General features: G+C 37.9%; 1 protein-coding gene across 3 annotated transcripts in view; it reads left to right on the top strand.

Annotated features, from left to right (window-relative positions):
* The window catches only part of Cad96Ca (tyrosine kinase receptor Cad96Ca), a 2,297,709-nt gene that overhangs the window by 298,973 nt on the left and 1,985,920 nt on the right, over positions 1-12,816 (top strand). The gene's annotated exons all lie outside the window — the stretch shown is intronic.

Raw genomic sequence — 12,816 nt, 5'->3', positions numbered from 1 at the left:
CCCTTCATTTGCGTCACAAGGTTGGATCTGTAGTTATTATGCTTCGTAATCTGCATGCACCATAACAATGTAAAGGAACAAGACTGATTGTAACCAAGCTTATGCGCAATTTGATAATGGCAAAGCTTTTAAAAAGATTGTTTAAAGGAGATTCCGAGAATATTCTTGACTTCACATGATTTGCCGTTTCAGCTTAGGCGCATTCAGTTTCCAGTGAAACTTCCACTAACAAGTCACAAGGACAGTCGTTGCAAGTCTCTGGCATAAATTTAGTTTCCCGAGTTGGGAAACCAATAACACTTTTTATTTACGCTCCAGATCAGGAAACTAAAAATGTTGTGTATCGTGCAGCTTTGAATTGAGCACATTGATTACTCTGCCCTTTTTATAGGGTGGAATAAAATGAATAGAATTCAATGATACAATATTTAATTTAACTTTATTTTCTGAAACAAATATACTTAGCGATGTGAATTTAATTCAAATTATAATTTAGTAAATATATAACCTAAGTTATTAGCAATCACAAATTTCTAACCAAAACTATATGTCTCGAAATTAACAGCCTCATTTTGTTAGGCGATATCGTCTCCAAAACGATCATCGTTCGTGTGTTCGTATTATGAATTGCAATACGATAGACAAAACGATAACAGCTGACTCTTACGTAACGAAAGTGCTCGTCGATTGGTATTCTGTATCATGAAAAGCTGCTACCAATACGAAAAAAAAGTGTCAAAAACAGACAACAGGTATTCACCTATAGTTTTGGTTTAAAATGAACGACACAAAAAAAAAAAGTGAGTATTATTAATTAATTAGTTATTATTGTATAAAAAAAACTTGTATTTTATATTAGATGACTCAAAAAAGACCACTAGCACCCAATTCCTCGTGCTTGTTCATGAGCTGGATGAAAATGTGGATCTGGCCATAGGAGCACCGGTATATGGCGCAAATAAAACTTTATTTGATGAGCAATGGGCCAAAATTGCGCAAAAAGTAAATGCCCACGGTCCACCTCAAGAAGAGCGAGGTAATGGAGAAAGGTATTATATGTACATACATATGTATATCCAAATATTATTATTTTATGTTATTTTATAGATTTTTGCCGACCTCAAATGCCGCACCAAAAAAAAATTGCTGAAAACGCGGCAAATATGAGTGCTACAGGTGTCGTACCATTTCAGCCGTCTCCACTCAACGAAGTGGAGGAGGTTATAAACAGAATGCTGCTGATGACGAAAGGAGCAGCGCCAAGCGGAATGACACTTGGTTTGTCAAGGCCATCGAGGCCAACGTCTTCCACAGCTGCAGCGCTAGTTGAATTCGCAGGAGTGAGTGCTATAGCAGGCCCAGTGTCCCCGACGCCACCATCTGCTTGTGCAACGCCAAATTCCACAGAGGAAGCTAATATCAGCACGACCGCTGTAGTGACACCGAGCAGAGCGCAGAACCACTCGACTCAAACCTTCCAACACCGCATTGCCGATTCGGCGAAAAGTCAAGCCGATGCAACCAAAGCACTAGTTGACGTGGGTGAGGCAAAGGCCAAGGCAATGGAAAATTTATCTGAAGCAGCTGTGCTACAAGCAGATGCTGCAAATTCCATTGCCAAGTCGTTAGAGCAGCTAGTTGCTATTATTTATCGGCAGTCTGAGGCATTAGAAGCTATAGTAGCAAATATGACTGCAGAGTTTGTACGAGAGTCCTAAACTTAATTGTTGTACACTTTATTGTACCGGAGCGGTTCCTCGAACGACGAGTAACAAAAGCTTAATAATAAGCACCAACAAAAAATAGTATCAACACTAAAAGTAGAAGAAAAACGAAAATTAGTCGAAGAAATCAATAGTGGATATTCCAAAGAAGTAAAAGTCGAAATTTCCAAATGAAGATGGACAATAGTTTTGGTGAATCGCGAGGATTTTTGCTAATTCAGTGCACTTTTCAAGAACCACTTAACTATGCATTGTTCGAAGAACGCCCTGTTTCAGATTATATTTTGAGCTGATCCTTGCGATTCACTAAAACTATTGTCCCTCTTTATTTGGAAATTTCGACTTTTACTTCTTTGGAATATCCACTATTGATTTCTTCAACTAATTTTCGTTTTTCTTCCGCTTTTAGTGTTATCAACCCTTTTTGTTGCTGCTTCTATTTATGCTTATGCTACTCGTACGTCGAGGAACTGATGCGAGACCTAGAAACAATGGTTCGGCCTTTCCAGACATAAGTATTCAACCAGAAGTACCTAAAAAGTTAAAACGAAGCTTTATGAAAGCATAAGTACCTTAATAAGATAGATTAAAAGTTTTTTCCCACTAATTTATTTTTTGTCATAGTAAATGAATAAAAGTCCTGAAAATTTCGATTTACAGATGTGAACACAAAAATAGTAGTGGCACTTTTAGCAAGTTTCGGTTCCAGTGCCAATTTTTATCAAATTTCAGCAAGTTTCGCTTCAGTTAAAATATTTTTACAATTTTTTTATAAAAATATAGGTCAATATATAATTAGACGAATATAAGTTGGAGCTTAAAACTTTACTCAAAAATCGGGAAAATCCAGCGGTCTCATGAAAATTTGCAACTTTTTACCAAGAATTTTTAGAAATTTTCTGAGAATTCAGTTTTGTAGCTCATTCTATTTTAGTCCAATAATGTGCTAATCTTATTTCGATAAAAAGACTTCTTCAGTTTTGGCAATTTTTTTTTCTTTCAGACCTTCGAATTTTTTTCCATACAAATTTTAGAAGGGAATTTTTTTTATAAAAGGAAAAAAATACGATGGTCCGTTAGAAAAAAAATTGCCAATACTAAAATAGAATGAGCTACAATACTGAATTCTCAGAAAATTTCTAAAAATTCTTGGTAAAAAGTTGCAAATTTTCATGAGACTCCGCTGGATTTTCCCGATTTTTGTGTAAAGTTTTAAGCTCCAACTTATATTCGTCTAATTATATATTGACCTATATTTTTATAAAAAAAATTGTAAAAATATTTTAACTGAAGCGAAAATTGCTGAAATTTTACAAAAATTGGCACTGGTATTTTTGTGTTCGCAACTGAAGAGTAAATATGTACTATAAAACATGGATCTCACAACATATTTATTTTATATAAAGTATAGATATAAAGATATAGATATAAGTAATACTACAGAGTAATACTACAAACATGGATTTAATAGCTTATGCAAATAAAACAATAAAACAATGAAATTTGTAGAAATTCATTATCAATAATAACAACTACTACACATACTCAGACCATATTTCCACCTAGGCTTTATTCGAGATTTAGGCTTCTGAAAAGATTTAACGTTAAATCTTGCAAGTTGGATCATCAACGTCGATATAAATGCTCTTGTTTTTATGAAAAGAATTTTATGAATTGATACAAGCTATCAATCAGAGCTGTAAAAAGATTGAATCAATTGAGTGTGCATTCTATCAGCATTCTTTTAAAAATTTTTAATTTTTTGGTTGCATATTATAAATCTCCATTCCTGAATGGCTTAAAATAGTTTAACTCAAAGCTAAAGTGTGTGTGTTATTGAATGGTAAAATATCATTCAATATAGAGTGTGAATGTAATATATATAAAGTATTCAAAAGGCATGAAGATAAAGTAGAATTTGGCTGAAGACAATCTATTGCTTTCTTGCTATATGTCAAAATGTTACAACTTATTTTGCTATTGTTGTAAAATGGATTTTGTAAATGAACACATTGTGCATTGACCAAACAGATTAAATTGTGAATATTTTTTGTCCATATAAACATATACTTGAGTTTAAGTCATTTAAATACATCAAAGTGCATAGGTCCATCCATGGCGGAACGATACAAGGTGGCAGCATGGGACAGGTGATTATACGTTTTTTTATTTGATTTGATACATCAACTTCCGACGCAGTACGATTGTGACATTTGTCCATCGAATTTACAAAAACAAAGTACATGGAATTTTTATTTATGTTTGTAGGTATTTCACCATGCTGCCACCTTGTATCGTTCCGCCATGGGTCCATCGGCGATTTCGTTGCTTTAAACACACGAAAACACGCGGAATCTCTTTTAAATGAGGTTTTCAGATATTCGCATTCTTACATTTAAAGCTGCACTCGATGCTTCTTCATCGGGTAGGAGATCGTGATTTACTTCCGAGAGATTGCCGCTGTTCAAATCAGAGGCAGTTCATGCTTAAACGAAATGCAAATATTGTGGATTGCGCAGCAAACATTTATTATTTTTCTTGCTTTTTCAGCCGAATAATGAAGTCCCCTCGACCCTATGATACAGCGAAATCGGTTTTTCACCACTCCAAAGCAGCGTTCGATAAGGTTTCGAGCTTTACAATATACCTCATTGTATCCAGTTTGAACCGCTTCTGAAAGGGTCCTAAATGACGTCATTAAATAAGGTTGCAGAGGATATCCGGAATCGTCTGCCAAAAAATGTTTGTTTGTTTTTTCTTGAATCATAGAGAAATTAAAAACTATAATTACCTAGTAGCCAAAATTCTATTTTCCATTTTGATATTGTGTTCTCATATGCAGTTCTGCTTCACTATGCTTCCATACAAATGAGTCGTGGTTTGCCCCAGGATGCCTTGAATCCACAAACGTTATGACCATATTGTGGTCACATATCTATAGAAGGAAACAAAAAAAAGCTGTCACCATAGTGAACGTAGCCGATTAGTATATATACTTACAACCAGCACATTTAAGCTATAAAAGCCTTGGAACAAGTGCAGTATACGGACAATGCTGATATAAAAAAACGAAAAATTGAGATCGATAGGTATTAATAAAAGAAACATAACGATATATTTTTTTTGTTGGGCAAACGACAACAACAAAAGTTATTAAAGGTCAAAGTTCTTAATAAGCTTTTTTTTTAAATCTAAATTACTTCTAAAATATTGAACCGATTATCGACGTCGTTTGATAGGTATTTCCAATACCTTTCATTTGATGTACATCTTAAGTATATAACTGCAAAGAATTTCCTGAAATAATATAATTTTTAAAAACATATCAAAATTTTTAAAAGCTTAATTTTTATTTAATTTAATTGCTGTATTAAATATATGAAAATATAGTTTGGTAGATTGGAAATAATTTAAGCTTTCATTTAAAATTATATATAATATCCTTAGTCCCATCAATGCAATACCACCTGTCCTGTTCCTGGTATACCAAACCTTAATTTTGGGCAAATTAACAGTAATTCTGCGCAGAACACCTGGTATTTGTTTCCTTTATGTGCAGAACACCTTTCCGAGTTGGCGCCCTTTGGCCGCCCTTATTTAAATAACCCTGGGCTACGCCATGCCAAGTCCGGGTGGCAACATGCCACGGTACGCACTCTTTTGCGCGTTTTTAGGTACAGCCTAATAAAATTACCACAACCATGTTTTGGAAATGGCAATAAGGCCATACTGGCTTTATTTCCATTAGCAATTTGAAATAAGGCCATATGGCTTTATTTCTGAAACTGATTGGAAATAAAGCCGTATGGCGTTATTGCGTATGGCTTTATTGCACCCCACCGAAATCCACAGTATTTCTGCGCAGAATACTTTCATACATACATTTTGTAACTTACGTTTAACTCACGCCGACATATCGACCTCATAATCATCTTCATCTTCCTCCTCTATAAGTCGTGGGTTGCATGGGTTGAAAAGGTTCCCAGTCATTTTAAAAAATGTTGTTAAAGGGTCAATATTAGTAGCCTTGCAATGCCGCAAAAAAATTAATTTTGCCAAATAGCCGCAAAAGAATTGCTTTTTGCGGTGGAATTGGGGCATAAAGACCTTGGTATGCCTCCATAATCCTTCGATCGTATTTGTATGCTGGCCAGTTTTGGGGTCTTTAAAGTTGAGCGAGTGGTTCACTTTAAAATGTACATAACCCTCATCCTGTAAGCAATCATATGCGTATAAACGATATAATTAAATGTATATTTATAAGTGAATTGAATATATAATTATCAAATCAACGAACCTTCCAGAAATCGGACACAACTATGCTACCGGGTAAAATCCATTCTTTTATGATTTGCAGCAAAGTAGCTTTGTCCCTTTTCTCCACAGGTACCATAAAACATCGGATAGTTCACCTCTCCACCCCACCGAACACACATTGCCCTCCTACACGATGACCGCGGTGCTACTTCCGACGACCAAACTTACTTTCGTCGATTTCGACAATCACCCCGTCCCAGCCAATCTTAGTCTTATTTATGATCATACCATCAAACACCACCTCGCGACAAAATCTGCTCCAATCGACCGCCGTATGTTTTGCTATCGTGAGCTCATTAATAATGAAATCGAGGGTAGTGTTTTTAATCCATAAATACGCGAAAGCTACCATTTTTGAAAATGGGAAGCTTTGATTTATCGAAAAATATATTCTTTCTTAACGAGACTTTAACGTTACATCTAGGTTTGCCCTTGCCCTTCTTGAGAGCACAACAACTAAATAATTTTAAAAATTAACTTGTTACATACACATAATCACATGCTAGCATATATAAGCTAACCTCCAAGAGTAACGGTCACCGCTATCAGCATTTTCAATTAACTTGAGAACATGGCCTGCACTACACAAATACTCGCCCTCGCTGGGAATCAATCCCCACTCTTGCAGTGTATGCAGGGCTGACTCACTTATGGGACCACTTTCGCAGCACTCAAATATTTGATAAATTTGCAACAACTTTAGATTTGCCATAATAATTTGCACTTGTATTTAACAGTTTAAATTAACACTTTTCAATAAATTGAAATAACGGTTATTTTCCAAACATCTGTTAAGGTCCAGCTAATCTTCCAACCAACCTTATAGAAATCAATAAAATCGATTAATGGCGCTTTACCATAACGCCATATCGAATACATTTATTTCAATAAAATTGTTGGTTAACGCTATAGAAAATTAATTTAAGCTTTAAATACCAACGTATTAATGAAATATACATACACATACATACATATGTACAAATAAATATGCGTAATTTACTTAGTAAATATAACACTTTTAAATGAAAATCGGTTCGACACTTAAAGAGAAATTTAGATTTAAAAAAAAGCTTCATATAAATTTGACCCTTAATAACTACTGTTATTGTCATTTGCCCACAAAAAAAATTGTGTAGTTATACTCACCTTGACCATGTCTACCAATCCTTATACTTCTTTTTTTTATTTTGGAATTGTCCGTATACTGCACTTAAGCCAAAGCTTTTCCGGTTGTAATATAGGTGCTTCATATCTGTAGGAGGTGACTTGATCCGACGTGAGTGCCAGCCACGCAGCCAACAACACCCGGTATGCCGAATTTGGTTAAGAAGTGCTCTTTTACTGCACGTTCTTCTTCCTCACTCCTCTCAAAATTTACCCACTTTTGGTTACAAGGAGATAAGACAGAATGGCCAATACGAGAAAAGGACTATCGGACTAACATCGAAGAAAAACGAGTACAAGTTCATGTAGCAACGAACATCAGCAATAGCGAGGATATTCTTGATCGATTTTCCGATCTATCAAGGGCGCTGCGGGTAATCTCCTACCTCTAGGTTGGCTCGCCCCAACTTCCTTCTTTTCCCGTTGCTTGGAGAATCAAAATGTTACGGCGGCAAGACCACAGATAGGGCGCGCTCGTAATAATGGTGGGGAGAGAAGAAAAGAAAATACACAAACGAATTCGTTATAAAAAGGTGAACAATAATATTTATTAAAAGAAATGGAAATGCAATTCAACGTTAGTCCACTTATTCACAATAAATGGAATTGGTTAGAAAAAGATACACAGCAATGTTTATTGAAATAAAATAAAATGCAAATGCAAAGTTAATCTACTTAATCACAATTCACTGAATTCGTTAGAGAATAAAATGAAAGTGAAAGCAAATGCAAGATAATCCACTTACTCACATTCAATATTTCCGATGACGGAAGTGCAAAAATTAATTTTAAAATTTTCAATATAATTGAAAGACTTACCTTTGGTGGCTTGGCTGCTGGCGGTTTCTTAGACGTTCGCAAAAGAAGTGAAAGAGGTAAAAAACCTTTTGTTCGCGGTCACCGCCGAATCCTAGGCTTAACTCTTATCCGGCGGGGTAAACGGTTATCGGTATAAACCGATATGTATAAATGAAAGATGTGAGGTAAAAGGACAACGAAAAGAAAAAGTTAAGTAATACGAGGGTGCTCCGCCATATTTAGGCTTGTGGCCTAAACATGCCGCCCCCTTGCGGCGAGCAACTTCGAAACGATCGTAACGCCCCAACAACCAAGTCCCAAAGGGCTCGCGAGAACGATTCTCAACTTAAAATTAACGAATCTCAGCTTAAATTTAGGCCATGCTGTAAATGCGTATGGAAGAAAAACAGTGTGATCAGGATACATAATTCGATCGACGCCAGACGCTTCTCCGTAGGATTCCTGTGAATAAAGAGATGTTAGTCGAAATAGACATGGGTTGATTTTAGTGCACTTTACTTATTGAATGGACATCTACCCGATTATTGCTGGTGGGCTCCGTTGCTAGAGGAGTCTCCCGGAGGCGTCCCGTTCTGAAGCCGGCTGGCGTTGTTGGTTGGCGCGCGAGCGTTGTTGGTTGGCGCGCGAGCGTAGTTACTTGGGCACGAGCATTATACGGGGCCGCCCTGCCAATTGAGCGTCGTGACGAGCGGGACGGACGCGGTTCCGCGTCGCCACGGCGCCGCCCGGCAGAGCGGTGCGATGGGGGAAAGGGCGTGTCTCCCCGCCATCCCCGCGTTGTAAGTTTGAAGGCGTTTCATGCCGTAGGAGCGGTCGGAAACGTTTTGGTCCTGAACCGCCCGGTGGTGTCGTGGCTAGCATTGAAGTAGGATCTTCCCGTCGTTCGACCTCTTCCTCGGCGACGTCCGCTTCCGACCACAGGGTTTGTTCCGTGACGTGGATGGATAGGGCTCCGTCGGAGCTCTCTTCGCCATCGCCCTCGTGGGACGGTGGTGGAACGTCGTCGAGGTGTGTTGACGTGTGGTGCTGCTCGTTGCACCGATGACAGCGATCTTCGCTGGGACATGTCTTCCGTTGGTGGAATGGCGATAAGCAATTTGTGCAATATCGCAAATCTATGATCGTCTTTAGTCGATCCATGTTCGTCATGCCCCGGTAAATCGGGCAGAGCCTTATGCTGTGTAACTTTTGACATAACCGGCAGGGGGCGCTGAATGTGTTGGCGCGTGCCTCCGTCTTGGCGCGTTTGTGGGACAATCCAGTCATTCTGGAATATCAAATTGTTAGTAGAACATTCGTAGATGCCCTTAGATTGGGTGGCTTATGAGCCGGTACTAGGAGCTTAAGTGGCTGAGGTCGGGGTTGGCGTACTCGGGATAAAGGGTTGTGTGGAACGAATAATCTTATTAAGTTTTTCTGTCGATGTAATGATGGGTTTGTAGTGGTTGAAACCACTGTTATAATTAATATAATTTTATTGAGATACGCCTAAAGGTATCTTTAATTTTGGTAAATATCCTCATCATAATGAAATTCTGATATTGAAAGCAGTCATTTTTTGGTGTTTGCCTAATACAGGCAATATGCGGTAATATACGCTACATTTGTGTAGCAGATGGTATCACGAGTTACCCGTGTATTTTCACGGCTCCTTGTAGTTGCCCTACAAAAATTTGGTCACAAACTTACCCACGCCGATACCAATGTGGCTATGAATATAACCCATGAATAACTGTAAAATGACTAGTCAAATGACGTTGTGCATATAAATGTGCGACAGATGTAAAAAGGCCTTTATTCGCTGTCTGGGAACACTCTTTGTGTTGATTTGGGCCATGTTGTGTGAGAATCACAAATTGTGGTGTGTTTGTTGATTCCAACACAACCCTGGCGGGAATAGCCTACACTAACGAGTGTGGCAATTTGTAGAGCTGTCAGCTGTTCACTCTACCAATCGTTGGAATGAGACCGCTGTGCGATGCTGCCCATTGCAATGTAATGATACATAATGGTCATGTCATGAAAGTATTTAGGGATAGCTTGCGTCTGAGTCCTGACGCGACATTAAATTTATAGTCTGTTCTAAAAAGTTTAATTTCTCCCTTGTTTGTAACATCGAAAGCATAGATGGCACTACTTTATTCCTGCTGGGATTTCAAGCAAAAAAGGGACTGACGAAAGTCTGTCGAAACTTCAATACACAAAAAGCAATTTCTGTCATGAAAGCGAGACCCCCATTGAGTGTGCCATGTTTTTGTTTATGTTTTACATTTTAATTTTGCACTACCCTTTTTAACAATGAAAACAATGCGAATAGACCGCGAGAATTATTTTGTTCTCGAGTGGTTAACCCCCTTTTTTTCTCAAGCAGGCTGATTTTGATTGTGTTTTTATGCCCAAAGTTTCAAACTAAAAACTTTTCTCAAAAAAGGAAAGAAGAAAAAAGACGGCCGAATGTCAGGAAAACTATCGAAATACAACCTGGCGCGTGTGTTTTCAGTGAGACCAGGCTGTATCTTCAGAGTTTTCGTTAGTTGATTTTTGTTCGGTTACTAACACTCGAGTTTGTTGGATCCCGCGGATCCGAGTTGTGATTCTCTTTGGATCGCGCGCAAAGTGCTTACTGCGTGAGAACCGAGTGACAACTTTGTTTCGTTCATTCAAAATGTCATTCATTCATGGAAATGAGTATAGAGACATTTTGAATGAATTTTCACTATGAAGAAAACTGGTGATGGGTAAGTATGAGTATCGTTCCCTTTTTTGATAATTTTATAAATTTTCTAATTTCTTATTCCTTTTTTTTTTTCATTTCAGCGACTCTTTTTATTTCATTTCAGATACACAGCTACGAATTAATGATAAGGTGGGTAATCTTCTAATGATCGCGCTTATGTAAATAGCTCATCTAGATAGTGGTTGGTTGTGCACATGCTAAAGATATTGTTGAGCAAAGCGAGGAACAGGGTGAATATTTTGGTATATGTCACACATGCGGTGATAAGGGCAAAGGTGCTGGTCAAGCTTGTCAAGCTATGGGAAATTTATTATCATACCAATTGTTTTATTTGTTGTTCTTGTGGACGTGCGCTGCGCGGCACAGCGTTCCATAATGTACATGGGGGTGTTTATTACGAGGGAGATGATATGTATTCCGGTTTTCAACAAACAGTAGAAAATGTGCCACCTGTGGGCAATTGATAATGGAAATGATTCTCCAAGCAACGGGAAAAGAAGGAAGTTGGAGCAATTTCCAAGAAGTATTTCTAGTTTCATCCATTACAGGCAATGGATTGGGTGATATTTATGTATAGTTATTTGACAAGCATTGCAAAAGATCGTTCTTGGGATTATGCAAAATAATGGAATGTTTCCATAAGAAGTATTAATAGGTTGATTGAGTATCATAAATGTGAGATGAAAGATGATTGGTATCTGATCGAGTTCGTTTAAGTAATCAAACTATCAGCGTTTTATTGACTTCACCCAAACTGCCTTCGCATTTTAGCGCAGATAGAATTAAGTTACTTCAGTAAAATGCCGCAGATACATTGTATGTAAATATATAGTATGTATGTAAGACCGAAGGAGTGCCAATAATTGTGTGCAATACTTTACAAATGTCTTGGGGTCGAATTGATTTCAACTGTGACTGAAAAGCCTAAACCAATATAACCAAATCTCAAAATTGCTTTGCATTCCTTGGTAGATTTTTTGCTATGACGAGTTTAAAAAATTCCAATATTTTATATTTAGATTCCAATAATGGATAAAATGGACTTAAATCGTTTTCGGATTTAAAGAGTAAATATTTTTGGGAAATATTTTAACTTATTAGATTTGTCTTGAAAGCTTGTTGTCTATTAATTTTTGAGAAGAGGAATAAAATAATTTTTCGCCGGTCACTGAAGTTTTGAGATTTCGTACAAAAATGAAAATTTTTACTAAGGTTGCTTTCGGACGCAATCCTTGCAGAAGGATCGTGAAAATGCGGAGAGTAAAGAAACAAATGAGCGCCTTGGAATATGCAACCGGTGGTGAATTCCGATTAGATATGTAGATAAGGCCCGGTTGCATGTTCAAAACCACAGTCAAAGTGGACCAAAGCCTGACCTGCCCCGTCGACAGTTTGCATAAAATTTGACTCCTCATTTCAAGTGGTCAAATTAGCTGGGTTAAACCCCAGTCAACCCCAACTGAAGCTTAAACTGGCATTAAAAAAAAAAAACGGCACTTAGCATACCAACAATGCCTCCACATAAAGTGGAAGTTCAGTCAATTTTCTTTTTCCTTCACGCAGAGTTAAACTGATTGCGCATTCAAAACCGCTGTTGCACGGTGTAATCTTACAAGGAAAATATTTTGCGACCACCACATCCACCACCATGGAAGCATTGACAGCGCTGCGGCAGCAGCAGATAAGACGCAGATCAGGATCGTGTAAAACTCATTATTTCTCAGCTGTTCATAATTGACATTCGGGTCAGTTGGCCTGCCAAGCTTTTGGTGCTTGGCGTAGACCAGTGCCCAAACACAAGGATGATATGGGTGAACGCGAATACAATCGTCTACTCCAGTCGTGCGCTGGGATGGATCAGTAGACTACAAGAAAATCTGTAACAAGGAAGCACGCTCACCACTTGACACTCCTAGCAGAGACCCAACGAGCTGCTGTCGCAAATCAGGAGCATATGTCAGGATCGCTGGCATCAATAAGAAATTGCCAGGATATGCATGCAGAGCTTGGATTGCAAATATGTTCGAGACATTTTGAATCGTTTCAAGGTAGATT

Source organism: Eurosta solidaginis, chromosome 1, assembly GCF_040869045.1.
Source record: "Eurosta solidaginis isolate ZX-2024a chromosome 1, ASM4086904v1, whole genome shotgun sequence".
NCBI classification, from domain to species: Eukaryota; Metazoa; Arthropoda; class Insecta; order Diptera; family Tephritidae; genus Eurosta; species Eurosta solidaginis.
The sequence above is the reverse complement of the archived record's forward strand: the minus strand, read 5'-3'. Positions and strand labels throughout refer to the sequence as shown.